Source organism: Hyla sarda, unplaced genomic scaffold (genome assembly GCF_029499605.1).
Source record: "Hyla sarda isolate aHylSar1 unplaced genomic scaffold, aHylSar1.hap1 scaffold_1275, whole genome shotgun sequence".
Classification (NCBI taxonomy): domain Eukaryota; kingdom Metazoa; phylum Chordata; class Amphibia; order Anura; family Hylidae; genus Hyla; species Hyla sarda.
In genome coordinates, this window is record NW_026607897.1 from 64,226 (window position 1) to 83,123 (window position 18,898).

At 46.4% G+C, this 18,898-nt stretch overlaps 8 non-coding genes and 1 pseudogene across 8 annotated transcripts; all 9 read left to right on the plus strand.

The window, feature by feature from the left end:
* The first annotated feature begins 740 nt into the window (after positions 1-740).
* LOC130304475 (U2 spliceosomal RNA) lies at positions 741-931 on the plus strand. The gene has a single exon (XR_008854243.1). It is a non-coding gene; the product is annotated as a U2 spliceosomal RNA (small nuclear RNA).
* Positions 932-3,029: 2,098 nt separating this feature from the next.
* Positions 3,030-3,220, plus strand: LOC130304478 (U2 spliceosomal RNA). Its single transcript, XR_008854246.1, has one exon. It is a non-coding gene; the product is annotated as a U2 spliceosomal RNA (small nuclear RNA).
* Positions 3,221-5,304: 2,084 nt separating this feature from the next.
* On the plus strand, positions 5,305-5,495 carry LOC130304458 (U2 spliceosomal RNA). Its single transcript, XR_008854227.1, has one exon. It is a non-coding gene; the product is annotated as a U2 spliceosomal RNA (small nuclear RNA).
* Positions 5,496-7,581: 2,086 nt separating this feature from the next.
* On the plus strand, positions 7,582-7,772 carry LOC130304459 (U2 spliceosomal RNA). Its single transcript, XR_008854228.1, has one exon. It is a non-coding gene; the product is annotated as a U2 spliceosomal RNA (small nuclear RNA).
* Positions 7,773-9,858: 2,086 nt separating this feature from the next.
* LOC130304460 (U2 spliceosomal RNA) lies at positions 9,859-10,049 on the plus strand. The gene has a single exon (XR_008854229.1). It is a non-coding gene; the product is annotated as a U2 spliceosomal RNA (small nuclear RNA).
* Positions 10,050-12,137: 2,088 nt separating this feature from the next.
* Positions 12,138-12,328, plus strand: LOC130304461 (U2 spliceosomal RNA). Its single transcript, XR_008854230.1, has one exon. It is a non-coding gene; the product is annotated as a U2 spliceosomal RNA (small nuclear RNA).
* A 2,091-nt stretch (positions 12,329-14,419) lies between these two features.
* Positions 14,420-14,610, plus strand: LOC130304462 (U2 spliceosomal RNA). Its single transcript, XR_008854231.1, has one exon. It is a non-coding gene; the product is annotated as a U2 spliceosomal RNA (small nuclear RNA).
* Positions 14,611-16,686: 2,076 nt separating this feature from the next.
* Positions 16,687-16,846, plus strand: LOC130304487 (U2 spliceosomal RNA; annotated as a pseudogene).
* A 694-nt stretch (positions 16,847-17,540) lies between these two features.
* On the plus strand, positions 17,541-17,725 carry LOC130304485 (U2 spliceosomal RNA). The gene has a single exon (XR_008854251.1). It is a non-coding gene; the product is annotated as a U2 spliceosomal RNA (small nuclear RNA).
* Positions 17,726-18,898: the final 1,173 nt, after the last annotated feature.

Below are 18,898 nucleotides of genomic sequence, written 5' to 3' on the forward strand. Positions count from 1 at the left end.
ACATCTCTCCTTTGCTGTGTATGTGACTATGGAGCTGTTTGGTGATGTCGTCTATTATGGCCTTCATAGAAGCAACAGGAGATTGTTGCATCCATCTAGAACCCTCAGAACTACAGTGCTATGATGTCACTCACTTCCACAGGCCTTGCAGAGTGTAAACAACAACAACCCAGCTTTGTTGTGTATGTAACCATAGGGATTGTGATGTCACCTAGAACCTTCACAGCAGCGACAGCTTTATGAGGAGCATCAGCACTGCTCTGCCTGAGCAGAACCATCACCGCCATAGGTTGTCAAATAACCCGGATTTAACCCACACAGGTAAGTCCAATGGGGTGCAGGCATGTCCTCTATGCTTACAGCTTCCCGTGGGTGTTGGTTTGATACCGTTTGGGGACAGCCAAGGAGGCATCTGCAGGCAACAAAGGTAGGTGTGTGCTTGTGTGTGTGTTTCCTATGCAGATCCTAAGCCCAGTGTCACATGCAAGTAGGAGGAGTAAGAAGGGTTCCTGGCAAATCCGGGTTATGGATTGCATTTAAAAAGGCCCCGTGGGAGTGCAATGGGCCCCTGTCTTGCTGCTTAGCAATAATGGTATGGGTTTAGGTTCTGCTGTGTGTACTGGTGGTTGACTGCCCCCCAGCCCAGAGTGTGCATGGAAAATTGTCTGGCAGCCTCCCTGACAGCAAGCAGTGATAGTGCCCATGAAGGGGACCTTGTTGGGCCCGCCCCTTTCACGGTTATCGCTTCTCGGCCTTTTGGCTAAGATCAAGTGTAGTATCTGTTCTTATCAGTTTAACATCTGATACGTCCCCTATCTGGGGACCATATATTAAATGGATTTTTGAGAACGGGGGCCGATTTCGAAGCTTGCTTCCGTCGCCCTATGCATTGACCCGATATGGCAGTATCTTCGGGTACAGTGCACCACCCCCTTACAGGGTTAAAAAGAAAGATTCCTACTTTCATTGCTACCTGCTTGCTGGCTAGCCAGCTAGCCAGCCCTGTGGGCCTTGCTGCTGCTGCTGCTGCTGCTGCAGCCAAAAAACAAAAGGTGGTGCTGCTGCTGCTTCTGCTGCTTCTGCTGCTTCTGCTTGTGTCTGGCCGCTGTTGGAGCGTCCAGGCACAGGACTTCTGCTGCTGCTGACTAAATGGCCTCCTTAATTGGATCATTTGAGTAGCCAGCACACCTGTGCAGGTAGGGCATGACATGATAGGCAGCTGCCTTGATAGCGGGTGGGTGCTGAATGTTCCTAATTGACAAAATAAGATTAATGCTTATGAAGAAATATAAAATCTCATCCCTTCCCCAATATCGCGCCACACCCCTACCCCTTAATTCCCTGGTTGAACTTGATGGACATATGTCTTTTTTCGACCGTACTAACTATGTAACTATGTAACATAACATGGGGGGGTCTCCTGGCTGTTCACACAGGTGTGTCATTGCTGTACATTGACCATGCATTGCTTCTGTGGTATTGCAAAGGCAAAGACAAATGCTTCCAGCCATCCATTGCACTAATGGATTGGTCATCAGCTGGCTGTCTATGTCCCGCATCAATATAGACCAAAGTACAGAGGGTTAGGCTATGCTATAGTGCACCTACCTGATGCATCAGAAGGTGCGAGGCCCTTGCTAAATTCTGTGCACAGACTTTGAGATCTATGCTTTAGACTGTATCTAAACCTGCTCCAACATGGACTGACATTCTGGCCTACTTTCAGCCGATGCGACTTGTCTGTCGCTGAACAGTCGCTTTTTATGTATTCAGCACCTATGTATAATGTTGTAAAAATGCTCTAGAAGCTAAAGTCGCAGAAATGTCACACATATTTGGCCTGCAACTTTCTGTGCGACAAATTCAGACAGGAAAAATCAGTATAAATCCTTAGAAAATTATCCCCCAGTGTCTCCATCTGCTGGCGGTATTGAATAAGCATTGCTGCACTGATGGGGTATGCATTAGACGAAAAAAAAGAAGAAAAAGAAGAATAATACGCCCAGAAAAGAGGCGAAAAGGAGAAAAACGTAAAAAAACGTGAAAAAAAAGTAAGAGGAAGAGAAGGGAAAAAAAGGTGGAAATGGGTTTAAAAGTGATTTCGGCGGAGAAATATATATATATATATATATATATATATATATATATATATATATACGCGCACACACACACATATATATAAACGTATTCTCCGTTGAGATATTGCAGCCGCTGCTGTGTCCAGGCCCAGGAGCCTTAGCACTGTGCTGTGATGTCACTCAATACCACTGACATCACTAGGTGTAAACAACATCTCTCCTTTGCTGTGTATGTGACTATGGAGCTGTTTGGTGATGTCGTCTATTATGGCCTTCATAGAAGCAACAGGAGATTGTTGCATCCATCTAGAACCCTCAGAACTACAGTGCTATGATGTCACTCACTTCCACAGGCCTTGCAGAGTGTAAACAACAACAACCCAGCTTTGTTGTGTATGTAACCATAGGGATTGTGATGTCACCTAGAACCTTCACAGCAGCGACAGCTTTATGAGGAGCATCAGCACTGCTCTGCCTGAGCAGAACCATCACCGCCATAGGTTGTCAAATAACCCGGATTTAACCCACACAGGTAAGTCCAATGGGGTGCAGGCATGTCCTCTATGCTTACAGCTTCCCGTGGGTGTTGGTTTGATACCGTTTGGGGACAGCCAAGGAGGCATCTGCAGGCAACAAAGGTAGGTGTGTGCTTGTGTGTGTGTTTCCTATGCAGATCCTAAGCCCAGTGTCACATGCAAGTAGGAGGAGTAAGAAGGGTTCCTGGCAAATCCGGGTTATGGATTGCATTTAAAAAGGCCCCGTGGGAGTGCAATGGGCCCCTGTCTTGCTGCTTAGCAATAATGGTATGGGTTTAGGTTCTGCTGTGTGTACTGGTGGTTGACTGCCCCCCAGCCCAGAGTGTGCATGGAAAATTGTCTGGCAGCCTCCCTGACAGCAAGCAGTGATAGTGCCCATGAAGGGGACCTTGTTGGGCCCGCCCCTTTCACGGTTATCGCTTCTCGGCCTTTTGGCTAAGATTAAGTGTAGTATCTGTTCTTATCAGTTTAACATCTGATACGTCCCCTATCTGGGGACCATATATTAAATGGATTTTTGAGAACGGGGGCCGATTTCGAAGCTTGCTTCCGTCGCCCTATGCATTGACCCGATATGGCAGTATCTTCGGGTACAGTGCACCACCCCCTTACAGGGTTAAAAAGAAAGATTCCTACTTTCATTGCTACCTGCTTGCTGGCTAGCCAGCTAGCCAGCCCTGTGGGCCTTGCTGCTGCTGCTGCTGCTGCAGCCAAAAAACAAAAGGTGGTGCTGCTGCTGCTTCTGCTGCTTCTGCTTGTGTCTGGCCGCTGTTGGAGCGTCCAGGCACAGGACTTCTGCTGCTGCTGACTAAATGGCCTCCTTAATTGGATCATTTGAGTAGCCAGCACACCTGTGCAGGTAGGGCATGACATGATAGGCAGCTGCCTTGATAGCGGGTGGGTGCTGAATGTTCCTAATTGACAAAATAAGATTAATGCTTATGAAGAAATATAAAATCTCATCCCTTCCCCAATATCGCGCCACACCCCTACCCCTTAATTCCCTGGTTGAACTTGATGGACATATGTCTTTTTTCGACCGTACTAACTATGTAACTATGTAACATAACATGGGGGGGTCTCCTGGCTGTTCACACAGGTGTGTCATTGCTGTACATTGACCATGCATTGCTTCTGTGGTATTGCAAAGGCAAAGACAAATGCTTCCAGCCATCCATTGCACTAATGGATTGGTCATCAGCTGGCTGTCTATGTCCCGCATCAATATAGACCAAAGTACAGAGGGTTAGGCTATGCTATAGTGCACCTACCTGATGCATCAGAAGGTGCGAGGCCCTTGCTAAATTCTGTGCACAGACTTTGAGATCTATGCTTTAGACTGTATCTAAACCTGCTCCAACATGGACTGACATTCTGGCCTACTTTCAGCCGATGCGACTTGTCTGTCGCTGAACAGTCGCTTTTTATGTATTCAGCACCTATGTATAATGTTGTAAAAATGCTCTAGAAGCTAAAGTCGCAGAAATGTCACACATATTTGGCCTGCAACTTTCTGTGCGACAAATTCAGACAGGAAAAATCAGTATAAATCCTTAGAAAATTATCCCCCAGTGTCTCCATCTGCTGGCGGTATTGAATAAGCATTGCTGCACTGATGGGGTATGCATTAGACGAAAAAAAAGAAGAAAAAGAAGAATAATACGCCCAGAAAAGAGGCGAAAAGGAGAAAAACGTAAAAAAACGTGAAAAAAAAGTAAGAGGAAGAGAAGGGAAAAAAAGGTGGAAATGGGTTTAAAAGTGATTTCGGCGGAGAAATATATATATATATATATATATATATATATATATATATATATACGCGCACACACACACATATATATAAACGTATTCTCCGTTGAGATATTGCAGCCGCTGCTGTGTCCAGGCCCAGGAGCCTTAGCACTGTGCTGTGATGTCACTCAATACCACTGACATCACTAGGTGTAAACAACATCTCTCCTTTGCTGTGTATGTGACTATGGAGCTGTTTGGTGATGTCGTCTATTATGGCCTTCATAGAAGCAACAGGAGATTGTTGCATCCATCTAGAACCCTCAGAACTACAGTGCTATGATGTCACTCACTTCCACAGGCCTTGCAGAGTGTAAACAACAACAACCCAGCTTTGTTGTGTATGTAACCATAGGGATTGTGATGTCACCTAGAACCTTCACAGCAGCGACAGCTTTATGAGGAGCATCAGCACTGCTCTGCCTGAGCAGAACCATCACCGCCATAGGTTGTCAAATAACCCGGATTTAACCCACACAGGTAAGTCCAATGGGGTGCAGGCATGTCCTCTATGCTTACAGCTTCCCGTGGGTGTTGGTTTGATACCGTTTGGGGACAGCCAAGGAGGCATCTGCAGGCAACAAAGGTAGGTGTGTGCTTGTGTGTGTGTTTCCTATGCAGATCCTAAGCCCAGTGTCACATGCAAGTAGGAGGAGTAAGAAGGGTTCCTGGCAAATCCGGGTTATGGATTGCATTTAAAAAGGCCCCGTGGGAGTGCAATGGGCCCCTGTCTTGCTGCTTAGCAATAATGGTATGGGTTTAGGTTCTGCTGTGTGTACTGGTGGTTGACTGCCCCCCAGCCCAGAGTGTGCATGGAAAATTGTCTGGCAGCCTCCCTGACAGCAAGCAGTGATAGTGCCCATGAAGGGGACCTTGTTGGGCCCGCCCCTTTCACGGTTATCGCTTCTCGGCCTTTTGGCTAAGATCAAGTGTAGTATCTGTTCTTATCAGTTTAATATCTGATACGTCCCCTATCTGGGGACCATATATTAAATGGATTTTTGAGAACGGGGGCCGATTTCGAAGCTTGCTTCCGTCGCCCTATGCATTGACCCGATATGGCAGTATCTTCGGGTACAGTGCACCACCCCCTTACAGGGTTAAAAAGAAAGATTCCTACTTTCATTGCTACCTGCTTGCTGGCTAGCCAGCTAGCCAGCCCTGTGGGCCTTGCTGCTGCTGCTGCTGCTGCAGCCAAAAAACAAAAGGTGGTGCTGCTGCTGCTTCTGCTGCTTCTGCTTGTGTCTGGCCGCTGTTGGAGCGTCCAGGCACAGGACTTCTGCTGCTGCTGACTAAATGGCCTCCTTAATTGGATCATTTGAGTAGCCAGCACACCTGTGCAGGTAGGGCATGACATGATAGGCAGCTGCCTTGATAGCGGGTGGGTGCTGAATGTTCCTAATTGACAAAATAAGATTAATGCTTATGAAGAAATATAAAATCTCATCCCTTCCCCAATATCGCGCCACACCCCTACCCCTTAATTCCCTGGTTGAACTTGATGGACATATGTCTTTTTTCGACCGTACTAACTATGTAACTATGTAACATAACATGGGGGGGTCTCCTGGCTGTTCACACAGGTGTGTCATTGCTGTACATTGACCATGCATTGCTTCTGTGGTATTGCAAAGGCAAAGACAAATGCTTCCAGCCATCCATTGCACTAATGGATTGGTCATCAGCTGGCTGTCTATGTCCCGCATCAATATAGACCAAAGTACAGAGGGTTAGGCTATGCTATAGTGCACCTACCTGATGCATCAGAAGGTGCGAGGCCCTTGCTAAATTCTGTGCACAGACTTTGAGATCTATGCTTTAGACTGTATCTAAACCTGCTCCAACATGGACTGACATTCTGGCCTACTTTCAGCCGATGCGACTTGTCTGTCGCTGAACAGTCGCTTTTTATGTATTCAGCACCTATGTATAATGTTGTAAAAATGCTCTAGAAGCTAAAGTCGCAGAAATGTCACACATATTTGGCCTGCAACTTTCTGTGCGACAAATTCAGACAGGAAAAATCAGTATAAATCCTTAGAAAATTATCCCCCAGTGTCTCCATCTGCTGGCGGTATTGAATAAGCATTGCTGCACTGATGGGGTATGCATTAGACGAAAAAAAAGAAGAAAAAGAAGAATAATACGCCCAGAAAAGAGGCGAAAAGGAGAAAAACGTAAAAAAACGTGAAAAAAAAGTAAGAGGAAGAGAAGGGAAAAAAAGGTGGAAATGGGTTTAAAAGTGATTTCGGCGGAGAAATATATATATATATATATATATATATATATATATATATATATATACGCGCACACACACACATATATATAAACGTATTCTCCGTTGAGATATTGCAGCCGCTGCTGTGTCCAGGCCCAGGAGCCTTAGCACTGTGCTGTGATGTCACTCAATACCACTGACATCACTAGGTGTAAACAACATCTCTCCTTTGCTGTGTATGTGACTATGGAGCTGTTTGGTGATGTCGTCTATTATGGCCTTCATAGAAGCAACAGGAGATTGTTGCATCCATCTAGAACCCTCAGAACTACAGTGCTATGATGTCACTCACTTCCACAGGCCTTGCAGAGTGTAAACAACAACAACCCAGCTTTGTTGTGTATGTAACCATAGGGATTGTGATGTCACCTAGAACCTTCACAGCAGCGACAGCTTTATGAGGAGCATCAGCACTGCTCTGCCTGAGCAGAACCATCACCGCCATAGGTTGTCAAATAACCCGGATTTAACCCACACAGGTAAGTCCAATGGGGTGCAGGCATGTCCTCTATGCTTACAGCTTCCCGTGGGTGTTGGTTTGATACCGTTTGGGGACAGCCAAGGAGGCATCTGCAGGCAACAAAGGTAGGTGTGTGCTTGTGTGTGTGTTTCCTATGCAGATCCTAAGCCCAGTGTCACATGCAAGTAGGAGGAGTAAGAAGGGTTCCTGGCAAATCCGGGTTATGGATTGCATTTAAAAAGGCCCCGTGGGAGTGCAATGGGCCCCTGTCTTGCTGCTTAGCAATAATGGTATGGGTTTAGGTTCTGCTGTGTGTACTGGTGGTTGACTGCCCCCCAGCCCAGAGTGTGCATGGAAAATTGTCTGGCAGCCTCCCTGACAGCAAGCAGTGATAGTGCCCATGAAGGGGACCTTGTTGGGCCCGCCCCTTTCACGGTTATCGCTTCTCGGCCTTTTGGCTAAGATCAAGTGTAGTATCTGTTCTTATCAGTTTAATATCTGATACGTCCCCTATCTGGGGACCATATATTAAATGGATTTTTGAGAACGGGGGCCGATTTCGAAGCTTGCTTCCGTCGCCCTATGCATTGACCCGATATGGCAGTATCTTCGGGTACAGTGCACCACCCCCTTACAGGGTTAAAAAGAAAGATTCCTACTTTCATTGCTACCTGCTTGCTGGCTAGCCAGCTAGCCAGCCCTGTGGGCCTTGCTGCTGCTGCTGCTGCTGCAGCCAAAAAACAAAAGGTGGTGCTGCTGCTGCTTCTGCTGCTTCTGCTTGTGTCTGGCCGCTGTTGGAGCGTCCAGGCACAGGACTTCTGCTGCTGCTGACTAAATGGCCTCCTTAATTGGATCATTTGAGTAGCCAGCACACCTGTGCAGGTAGGGCATGACATGATAGGCAGCTGCCTTGATAGCGGGTGGGTGCTGAATGTTCCTAATTGACAAAATAAGATTAATGCTTATGAAGAAATATAAAATCTCATCCCTTCCCCAATATCGCGCCACACCCCTACCCCTTAATTCCCTGGTTGAACTTGATGGACATATGTCTTTTTTCGACCGTACTAACTATGTAACTATGTAACATAACATGGGGGGGTCTCCTGGCTGTTCACACAGGTGTGTCATTGCTGTACATTGACCATGCATTGCTTCTGTGGTATTGCAAAGGCAAAGACAAATGCTTCAAACCATCCATTGCACTAATGGATTGGTCATCAGCTGGCTGTCTATGTCCCGCATCAATATAGACCAAAGTAAAGAGGGTTAGGCTATGCTATAGTGCACCTACCTGATGCATCAGAAGGTGCGAGGCCCTTGCTAAATTCTGTGCACAGACTTTGAGATCTATGCTTTAGACTGTATCTAAACCTGCTCCAACATGGACTGACATTCTGGCCTACTTTCAGCCGATGCGACTTGTCTGTCGCTGAACAGTCGCTTTTTATGTATTCAGCACCTATGTATAATGTTGTAAAAATGCTCTAGAAGCTAAAGTCGCAGAAATGTCACACATATTTGGCCTGCAACTTTCTGTGCGACAAATTCAGACAGGAAAAATCAGTATAAATCCTTAGAAAATTATCCCCCAGTGTCTCCATCTGCTGGCGGTATTGAATAAGCATTGCTGCACTGATGGGGTATGCATTAGACGAAAAAAAAGAAGAAAAAGAAGAATAATACGCCCAGAAAAGAGGCGAAAAGGAGAAAAACGTAAAAAAACGTGAAAAAAAAGTAAGAGGAAGAGAAGGGAAAAAAAGGTGGAAATGGGTTTAAAAGTGATTTCGGCGGAGAAATATATATATATATATATATATATATATATATATATATATATATACGCGCACACACACACATATATATAAACGTATTCTCCGTTGAGATATTGCAGCCGCTGCTGTGTCCAGGCCCAGGAGCCTTAGCACTGTGCTGTGATGTCACTCAATACCACTGACATCACTAGGTGTAAACAACATCTCTCCTTTGCTGTGTATGTGACTATGGAGCTGTTTGGTGATGTCGTCTATTATGGCCTTCATAGAAGCAACAGGAGATTGTTGCATCCATCTAGAACCCTCAGAACTACAGTGCTATGATGTCACTCACTTCCACAGGCCTTGCAGAGTGTAAACAACAACAACCCAGCTTTGTTGTGTATGTAACCATAGGGATTGTGATGTCACCTAGAACCTTCACAGCAGCGACAGCTTTATGAGGAGCATCAGCACTGCTCTGCCTGAGCAGAACCATCACCGCCATAGGTTGTCAAATAACCCGGATTTAACCCACACAGGTAAGTCCAATGGGGTGCAGGCATGTCCTCTATGCTTACAGCTTCCCGTGGGTGTTGGTTTGATACCGTTTGGGGACAGCCAAGAAGGCATCTGCAGGCAACAAAGGTAGGTGTGTGCTTGTGTGTGTGTTTCCTATGCAGATCCTAAGCCCAGTGTCACATGCAAGTAGGAGGAGTAAGAAGGGTTCCTGGCAAATCCGGGTTATGGATTGCATTTAAAAAGGCCCCGTGGGAGTGCAATGGGCCCCTGTCTTGCTGCTTAGCAATAATGGTATGGGTTTAGGTTCTGCTGTGTGTACTGGTGGTTGACTGCCCCCCAGCCCAGAGTGTGCATGGAAAATTGTCTGGCAGCCTCCCTGACAGCAAGCAGTGATAGTGCCCATGAAGGGGACCTTGTTGGGCCCGCCCCTTTCACGGTTATCGCTTCTCGGCCTTTTGGCTAAGATCAAGTGTAGTATCTGTTCTTATCAGTTTAATATCTGATACGTCCCCTATCTGGGGACCATATATTAAATGGATTTTTGAGAACGGGGGCCGATTTCGAAGCTTGCTTCCGTCGCCCTATGCATTGACCCGATATGGCAGTATCTTCGGGTACAGTGCACCACCCCCTTACAGGGTTAAAAAGAAAGATTCCTACTTTCATTGCTACCTGCTTGCTGGCTAGCCAGCTAGCCAGCCCTGTGGGCCTTGCTGCTGCTGCTGCTGCTGCAGCCAAAAAACAAAAGGTGGTGCTGCTGCTGCTTCTGCTGCTTCTGCTTGTGTCTGGCCGCTGTTGGAGCGTCCAGGCACAGGACTTCTGCTGCTGCTGACTAAATGGCCTCCTTAATTGGATCATTTGAGTAGCCAGCACACCTGTGCAGGTAGGGCATGACATGATAGGCAGCTGCCTTGATAGCGGGTGGGTGCTGAATGTTCCTAATTGACAAAATAAGATTAATGCTTATGAAGAAATATAAAATCTCATCCCTTCCCCAATATCGCGCCACACCCCTACCCCTTAATTCCCTGGTTGAACTTGATGGACATATGTCTTTTTTCGACCGTACTAACTATGTAACTATGTAACATAACATGGGGGGGTCTCCTGGCTGTTCACACAGGTGTGTCATTGCTGTACATTGACCATGCATTGCTTCTGTGGTATTGCAAAGGCAAAGACAAATGCTTCCAGCCATCCATTGCACTAATGGATTGGTCATCAGCTGGCTGTCTATGTCCCGCATCAATATAGACCAAAGTAAAGAGGGTTAGGCTATGCTATAGTGCACCTACCTGATGCATCAGAAGGTGCGAGGCCCTTGCTAAATTCTGTGCACAGACTTTGAGATCTATGCTTTAGACTGTATCTAAACCTGCTCCAACATGGACTGACATTCTGGCCTACTTTCAGCCGATGCGACTTGTCTGTCGCTGAACAGTCGCTTTTTATGTATTCAGCACCTATGTATAATGTTGTAAAAATGCTCTAGAAGCTAAAGTCGCAGAAATGTCACACATATTTGGCCTGCAACTTTCTGTGCGACAAATTCAGACAGGAAAAATCAGTATAAATCCTTAGAAAATTATCCCCCAGTGTCTCCATCTGCTGGCGGTATTGAATAAGCATTGCTGCACTGATGGGGTATGCATTAGACGAAAAAAAAGAAGAAAAAGAAGAATAATACGCCCAGAAAAGAGGCGAAAAGGAGAAAAACGTAAAAAAACGTGAAAAAAAAGTAAGAGGAAGAGAAGGGAAAAAAAGGTGGAAATGGGTTTAAAAGTGATTTCGGCGGAGAAATATATATATATATATATATATATATATATATATATATATATATATACGCGCACACACACACATATATATAAACGTATTCTCCGTTGAGATATTGCAGCCGCTGCTGTGTCCAGGCCCAGGAGCCTTAGCACTGTGCTGTGATGTCACTCAATACCACTGACATCACTAGGTGTAAACAACATCTCTCCTTTGCTGTGTATGTGACTATGGAGCTGTTTGGTGATGTCGTCTATTATGGCCTTCATAGAAGCAACAGGAGATTGTTGCATCCATCTAGAACCCTCAGAACTACAGTGCTATGATGTCACTCACTTCCACAGGCCTTGCAGAGTGTAAACAACAACAACCCAGCTTTGTTGTGTATGTAACCATAGGGATTGTGATGTCACCTAGAACCTTCACAGCAGCGACAGCTTTATGAGGAGCATCAGCACTGCTCTGCCTGAGCAGAACCATCACCGCCATAGGTTGTCAAATAACCCGGATTTAACCCACACAGGTAAGTCCAATGGGGTGCAGGCATGTCCTCTATGCTTACAGCTTCCCGTGGGTGTTGGTTTGATACCGTTTGGGGACAGCCAAGGAGGCATCTGCAGGCAACAAAGGTAGGTGTGTGCTTGTGTGTGTGTTTCCTATGCAGATCCTAAGCCCAGTGTCACATGCAAGTAGGAGGAGTAAGAAGGGTTCCTGGCAAATCCGGGTTATGGATTGCATTTAAAAAGGCCCCGTGGGAGTGCAATGGGCCCCTGTCTTGCTGCTTAGCAATAATGGTATGGGTTTAGGTTCTGCTGTGTGTACTGGTGGTTGACTGCCCCCCAGCCCAGAGTGTGCATGGAAAATTGTCTGGCAGCCTCCCTGACAGCAAGCAGTGATAGTGCCCATGAAGGGGACCTTGTTGGGCCCGCCCCTTTCACGGTTATCGCTTCTCGGCCTTTTGGCTAAGATCAAGTGTAGTATCTGTTCTTATCAGTTTAATATCTGATACGTCCCCTATCTGGGGACCATATATTAAATGGATTTTTGAGAACGGGGGCCGATTTCGAAGCTTGCTTCCGTCGCCCTATGCATTGACCCGATATGGCAGTATCTTCGGGTACAGTGCACCACCCCCTTACAGGGTTAAAAAGAAAGATTCCTACTTTCATTGCTACCTGCTTGCTGGCTAGCCAGCTAGCCAGCCCTGTGGGCCTTGCTGCTGCTGCTGCTGCTGCTGCAGCCAAAAAACAAAAGGTGGTGCTGCTGCTGCTTCTGCTGCTTCTGCTTGTGTCTGGCCGCTGTTGGAGCGTCCAGGCACAGGACTTCTGCTGCTGCTGACTAAATGGCCTCCTTAATTGGATCATTTGAGTAGCCAGCACACCTGTGCAGGTAGGGCATGACATGATAGGCAGCTGCCTTGATAGCGGGTGGGTGCTGAATGTTCCTAATTGACAAAATAAGATTAATGCTTATGAAGAAATATAAAATCTCATCCCTTCCCCAATATCGCGCCACACCCCTACCCCTTAATTCCCTGGTTGAACTTGATGGACATATGTCTTTTTTCGACCGTACTAACTATGTAACTATGTAACATAACATGGGGGGGTCTCCTGGCTGTTCACACAGGTGTGTCATTGCTGTACATTGACCATGCATTGCTTCTGTGGTATTGCAAAGGCAAAGACAAATGCTTCCAGCCATCCATTGCACTAATGGATTGGTCATCAGCTGGCTGTCTATGTCCCGCATCAATATAGACCAAAGTACAGAGGGTTAGGCTATGCTATAGTGCACCTACCTGATGCATCAGAAGGTGCGAGGCCCTTGCTAAATTCTGTGCACAGACTTTGAGATCTATGCTTTAGACTGTATCTAAACCTGCTCCAACATGGACTGACATTCTGGCCTACTTTCAGCCGATGCGACTTGTCTGTCGCTGAACAGTCGCTTTTTATGTATTCAGCACCTATGTATAATGTTGTAAAAATGCTCTAGAAGCTAAAGTCGCAGAAATGTCACACATATTTGGCCTGCAACTTTCTGTGCGACAAATTCAGACAGGAAAAATCAGTATAAATCCTTAGAAAATTATCCCCCAGTGTCTCCATCTGCTGGCGGTATTGAATAAGCATTGCTGCACTGATGGGGTATGCATTAGACGAAAAAAAAGAAGAAAAAGAAGAATAATACGCCCAGAAAAGAGGCGAAAAGGAGAAAAACGTAAAAAAACGTGAAAAAAAAGTAAGAGGAAGAGAAGGGAAAAAAAGGTGGAAATGGGTTTAAAAGTGATTTCGGCGGAGAAATATATATATATATATATATATATATATATATATATATATATATATACGCGCACACACACACATATATATAAACGTATTCTCCGTTGAGATATTGCAGCCGCTGCTGTGTCCAGGCCCAGGAGCCTTAGCACTGTGCTGTGATGTCACTCAATACCACTGACATCACTAGGTGTAAACAACATCTCTCCTTTGCTGTGTATGTGACTATGGAGCTGTTTGGTGATGTCGTCTATTATGGCCTTCATAGAAGCAACAGGAGATTGTTGCATCCATCTAGAACCCTCAGAACTACAGTGCTATGATGTCACTCACTTCCACAGGCCTTGCAGAGTGTAAACAACAACAACCCAGCTTTGTTGTGTATGTAACCATAGGGATTGTGATGTCACCTAGAACCTTCACAGCAGCGACAGCTTTATGAGGAGCATCAGCACTGCTCTGCCTGAGCAGAACCATCACCGCCATAGGTTGTCAAATAACCCGGATTTAACCCACACAGGTAAGTCCAATGGGGTGCAGGCATGTCCTCTATGCTTACAGCTTCCCGTGGGTGTTGGTTTGATACCGTTTGGGGACAGCCAAGGAGGCATCTGCAGGCAACAAAGGTAGGTGTGTGCTTGTGTGTGTGTTTCCTATGCAGATCCTAAGCCCAGTGTCACATGCAAGTAGGAGGAGTAAGAAGGGTTCCTGGCAAATCCGGGTTATGGATTGCATTTAAAAAGGCCCCGTGGGAGTGCAATGGGCCCCTGTCTTGCTGCTTAGCAATAATGGTATGGGTTTAGGTTCTGCTGTGTGTACTGGTGGTTGACTGCCCCCCAGCCCAGAGTGTGCATGGAAAATTGTCTGGCAGCCTCCCTGACAGCAAGCAGTGATAGTGCCCATGAAGGGGACCTTGTTGGGCCCGCCCCTTTCACGGTTATCGCTTCTCGGCCTTTTGGCTAAGATCAAGTGTAGTATCTGTTCTTATCAGTTTAATATCTGATACGTCCCCTATCTGGGGACCATATATTAAATGGATTTTTGAGAACGGGGGCCGATTTCGAAGCTTGCTTCCGTCGCCCTATGCATTGACCCGATATGGCAGTATCTTCGGGTACAGTGCACCACCCCCTTACAGGGTTAAAAAGAAAGATTCCTACTTTCATTGCTACCTGCTTGCTGGCTAGCCAGCTAGCCAGCCCTGTGGGCCTTGCTGCTGCTGCTGCTGCTGCAGCCAAAAAACAAAAGGTGGTGCTGCTGCTGCTTCTGCTGCTTCTGCTTGTGTCTGGCCGCTGTTGGAGCGTCCAGGCACAGGACTTCTGCTGCTGCTGACTAAATGGCCTCCTTAATTGGATCATTTGAGTAGCCAGCACACCTGTGCAGGTAGGGCATGACATGATAGGCAGCTGCCTTGATAGCGGGTGGGTGCTGAATGTTCCTAATTGACAAAATAAGATTAATGCTTATGAAGAAATATAAAATCTCATCCCTTCCCCAATATCGCGCCACACCCCTACCCCTTAATTCCCTGGTTGAACTTGATGGACATATGTCTTTTTTCGACCGTACTAACTATGTAACTATGTAACATAACATGGGGGGGTCTCCTGGCTGTTCACACAGGTGTGTCATTGCTGTACATTGACCATGCATTGCTTCTGTGGTATTGCAAAGGCAAAGACAAATGCTTCCAGCCATCCATTGCACTAATGGATTGGTCATCAGCTGGCTGTCTATGTCCCGCATCAATATAGACCAAAGTACAGAGGGTTAGGCTATGCTATAGTGCACCTACCTGATGCATCAGAAGGTGCGAGGCCCTTGCTAAATTCTGTGCACAGACTTTGAGATCTATGCTTTAGACTGTATCTAAACCTGCTCCAACATGGACTGACATTCTGGCCTACTTTCAGCCGATGCGACTTGTCTGTCGCTGAACAGTCGCTTTTTATGTATTCAGCACCTATGTATAATGTTGTAAAAATGCTCTAGAAGCTAAAGTCGCAGAAATGTCACACATATTTGGCCTGCAACTTTCTGTGCGACAAATTCAGACAGGAAAAATCAGTATAAATCCTTAGAAAATTATCCCCCAGTGTCTCCATCTGCTGGCGGTATTGAATAAGCATTGCTGCACTGATGGGGTATGCATTAGACGAAAAAAAAGAAGAAAAAGAAGAATAATACGCCCAGAAAAGAGGCGAAAAGGAGAAAAACGTAAAAAAACGTGAAAAAAAAGTAAGAGGAAGAGAAGGGAAAAAAAGGTGGAAATGGGTTTAAAAGTGATTTCGGCGGAGAAATATATATATATATATATATATATATATATATATACGCGCACACACACACATATATATAAACGTATTCTCCGTTGAGATATTGCAGCCGCTGCTGTGTCCAGGCCCAGGAGCCTTAGCACTGTGCTGTGATGTCACTCAATACCACTGACATCACTAGGTGTAAACAACATCTCTCCTTTGCTGTGTATGTGACTATGGAGCTGTTTGGTGATGTCGTCTATTATGGCCTTCATAGAAGCAACAGGAGATTGTTGCATCCATCTAGAACCCTCAGAACTACAGTGCTATGATGTCACTCACTTCCACAGGCCTTGCAGAGTGTAAACAACAACAACCCAGCTTTGTTGTGTATGTAACCATAGGGATTGTGATGTCACCTAGAACCTTCACAGCAGCGACAGCTTTATGAGGAGCATCAGCACTGCTCTGCCTGAGCAGAACCATCACCGCCATAGGTTGTCAAATAACCCGGATTTAACCCACACAGGTAAGTCCAATGGGGTGCAGGCATGTCCTCTATGCTTACAGCTTCCCGTGGGTGTTGGTTTGATACCGTTTGGGGACAGCCAAGGAGGCATCTGCAGGCAACAAAGGTAGGTGTGTGCTTGTGTGTGTGTTTCCTATGCAGATCCTAAGCCCAGTGTCACATGCAAGTAGGAGGAGTAAGAAGGGTTCCTGGCAAATCCGGGTTATGGATTGCATTTAAAAAGGCCCCGTGGGAGTGCAATGGGCCCCTGTCTTGCTGCTTAGCAATAATGGTATGGGTTTAGGTTCTGCTGTGTGTACTGGTGGTTGACTGCCCCCCAGCCCAGAGTGTGCATGGAAAATTGTCTGGCAGCCTCCCTGACAGCAAGCAGTGATAGTGCCCATGAAGGGGACCTTGTTGGGCCCGCCCCTTTCACGGTTATCGCTTCTCGGCCTTTTGGCTAAGATCAAGTGTAGTATCTGTTCTTATCAGTTTTCATGCTGGTGGGGATGGGTGCTGCATGGAGGATGCAGGTGTACCAGGGCTTTCCGGGGCTGGTTCTGAGGAATCAGCTCGACGGCTGCCCCGATGTGACCTGTTCCCTCCGGGTCTCGCCATGAGGCTGAGAGGGTCTAGAGCCGAGGTACTTTTGTGCCTCGGGGAGTGGTGACCCCGAGGTGCCGAAACTCACTGGGAGAATAGGCTCACTGAGTTGAAGCACGGGCACCATAATCTCTTCACCTTGTGGCACTCACCTCTTGATTCCCGGCCTTCTGGCTAGGATCAGAGAAATTTTTATAGATCCGGCCGGATGTCCGGGCAGTATATCTGCACACATTCACTTATTTATTTATTTTTTGTCTCACTGTGTCACTTTTTGCGTGTTGTGTGTTCACAGGATTTGTCAGGATGCGGTAGCCCTTCTGGGTGTCCCTCCTGGCGGTCTAGGGGAGGTGTGTGTGGCCATTAGGTTCCGCACCTCCCTGCAAACACCCCGGGTACTCCTGCTTCGCAGGGTACCTACCGTAATCGGCTCTGCGGGCAGATACCTTGGCTAACGCCAAGGGGGATGCCGGGAGCATTTGTGGTCTCCTAGTAGCTTCGGCGAAAAGGGACATCGAACCTGGAACCTCGCAGGTACCTTTTGGTCCGGAGGCGAAGGGTAAGGTTTGTTGGGGGGCCTCTCTCCTATCGGAGAAGGGCTTGCGATAGACCGCATCCTTTGTGCACGTTTTTTTTTAGTGTAACACGTTTGCACTTTTTCTTGCACTTTGGGTGAATCGAAAGCACGTTCCTCGGCTTTAAAAAAAAAAAAAAAAAAAAAAATCTGTTCTTATCAGTTTAATATCTGATACGTCCCCTATCTGGGGACCATATATTAAATGGATTTTTGAGAACGGGGGCCGATTTCGAAGCTTGCTTCCGTCGCCCTATGCATTGACCCGATATGGCAGTATCTTCGGGTACAGTGCACCACCCCCTTACAGGGTTAAAAAGAAAGATTCCTACTTTCATTGCTACCTGCTTGCTGGCTAGCCAGCTAGCCAGCCCTGTGGGCCTTGCTGCTGCTGCTGCTGCTGCAGCCAAAAAACAAAAGGTGGTGCTGCTGCTGCTTCTGCTGCTTCTGCTTGTGTCTGGCCGCTGTTGGAGCGTCCAGGCACAGGACTTCTGCTGCTGCTGACTAAATGGCCTCCTTAATTGGATCATTTGAGTAGCCAGCACACCTGTGCAGGTAGGGCATGACATGATAGGCAGCTGCCTTGATAGCGGGTGGGTGCTGAATGTTCCTAATTGACAAAATAAGATTAATGCTTATGAAGAAATATAAAATCTCATCCCTTCCCCAATATCGCGCCACACCCCTACCCCTTAATTCCCTGGTTGAACTTGATGGACATATGTCTTTTTTCGACCATACTAACTATGTAACTATGTAACATAACATGGGGGGGTCTCCTGGCTGTTCACACAGGTGTGTCATTGCTGTACATTGACCATGCATTGCTTCTGTGGTATTGCAAAGGCAAAGACAAATGCTTCCAGCCATCCATTGCACTAATGGATTGGTCATCAGCTGGCTGTCTATGTCCCGCATCAATATAGACCAAAGTACAGAGGGTTAGGCTATGCTATAGTGCACCTACCTGATGCATCAGAAGGTGCGAGGCCCTTGCTAAATTCTGTGCACAGACTTTGAGATCTATGCTTTAGACTGTATCTAAACCTGCTCCAACATGGACTGACATTCTGGCCTACTTTCAGCCGATGCGACTTGTCTGTCGCTGAACAGTCGCTTTTTATGTATTCAGCACCTATGTATAATGTTGTAAAAATGCTCTAGAAGCTAAAGTCGCAGAAATGTCACACATATTTGGCCTGCAACTTTCTGTGCGACAAATTCAGACAGGAAAAATCAGTATAAATCCTTAGAAAATTATCCCCCAGTGTCTCCATCTGCTGGCGGTATTGAATAAGCATTGCTGCACTGATGGGGTATGCATTAGACGAAAAAAAAGAAGAAAAAGAAGAATAATACGCCCAGAAAAGAGGCGAAAAGGAGAAAAACGTAAAAAAACGTGAAAAAAAAGTAAGAGGAAGAGAAGGGAAAAAAAGGTGGAAATGGGTTTAAAAGTGATTTCGGCGGAGAAATAT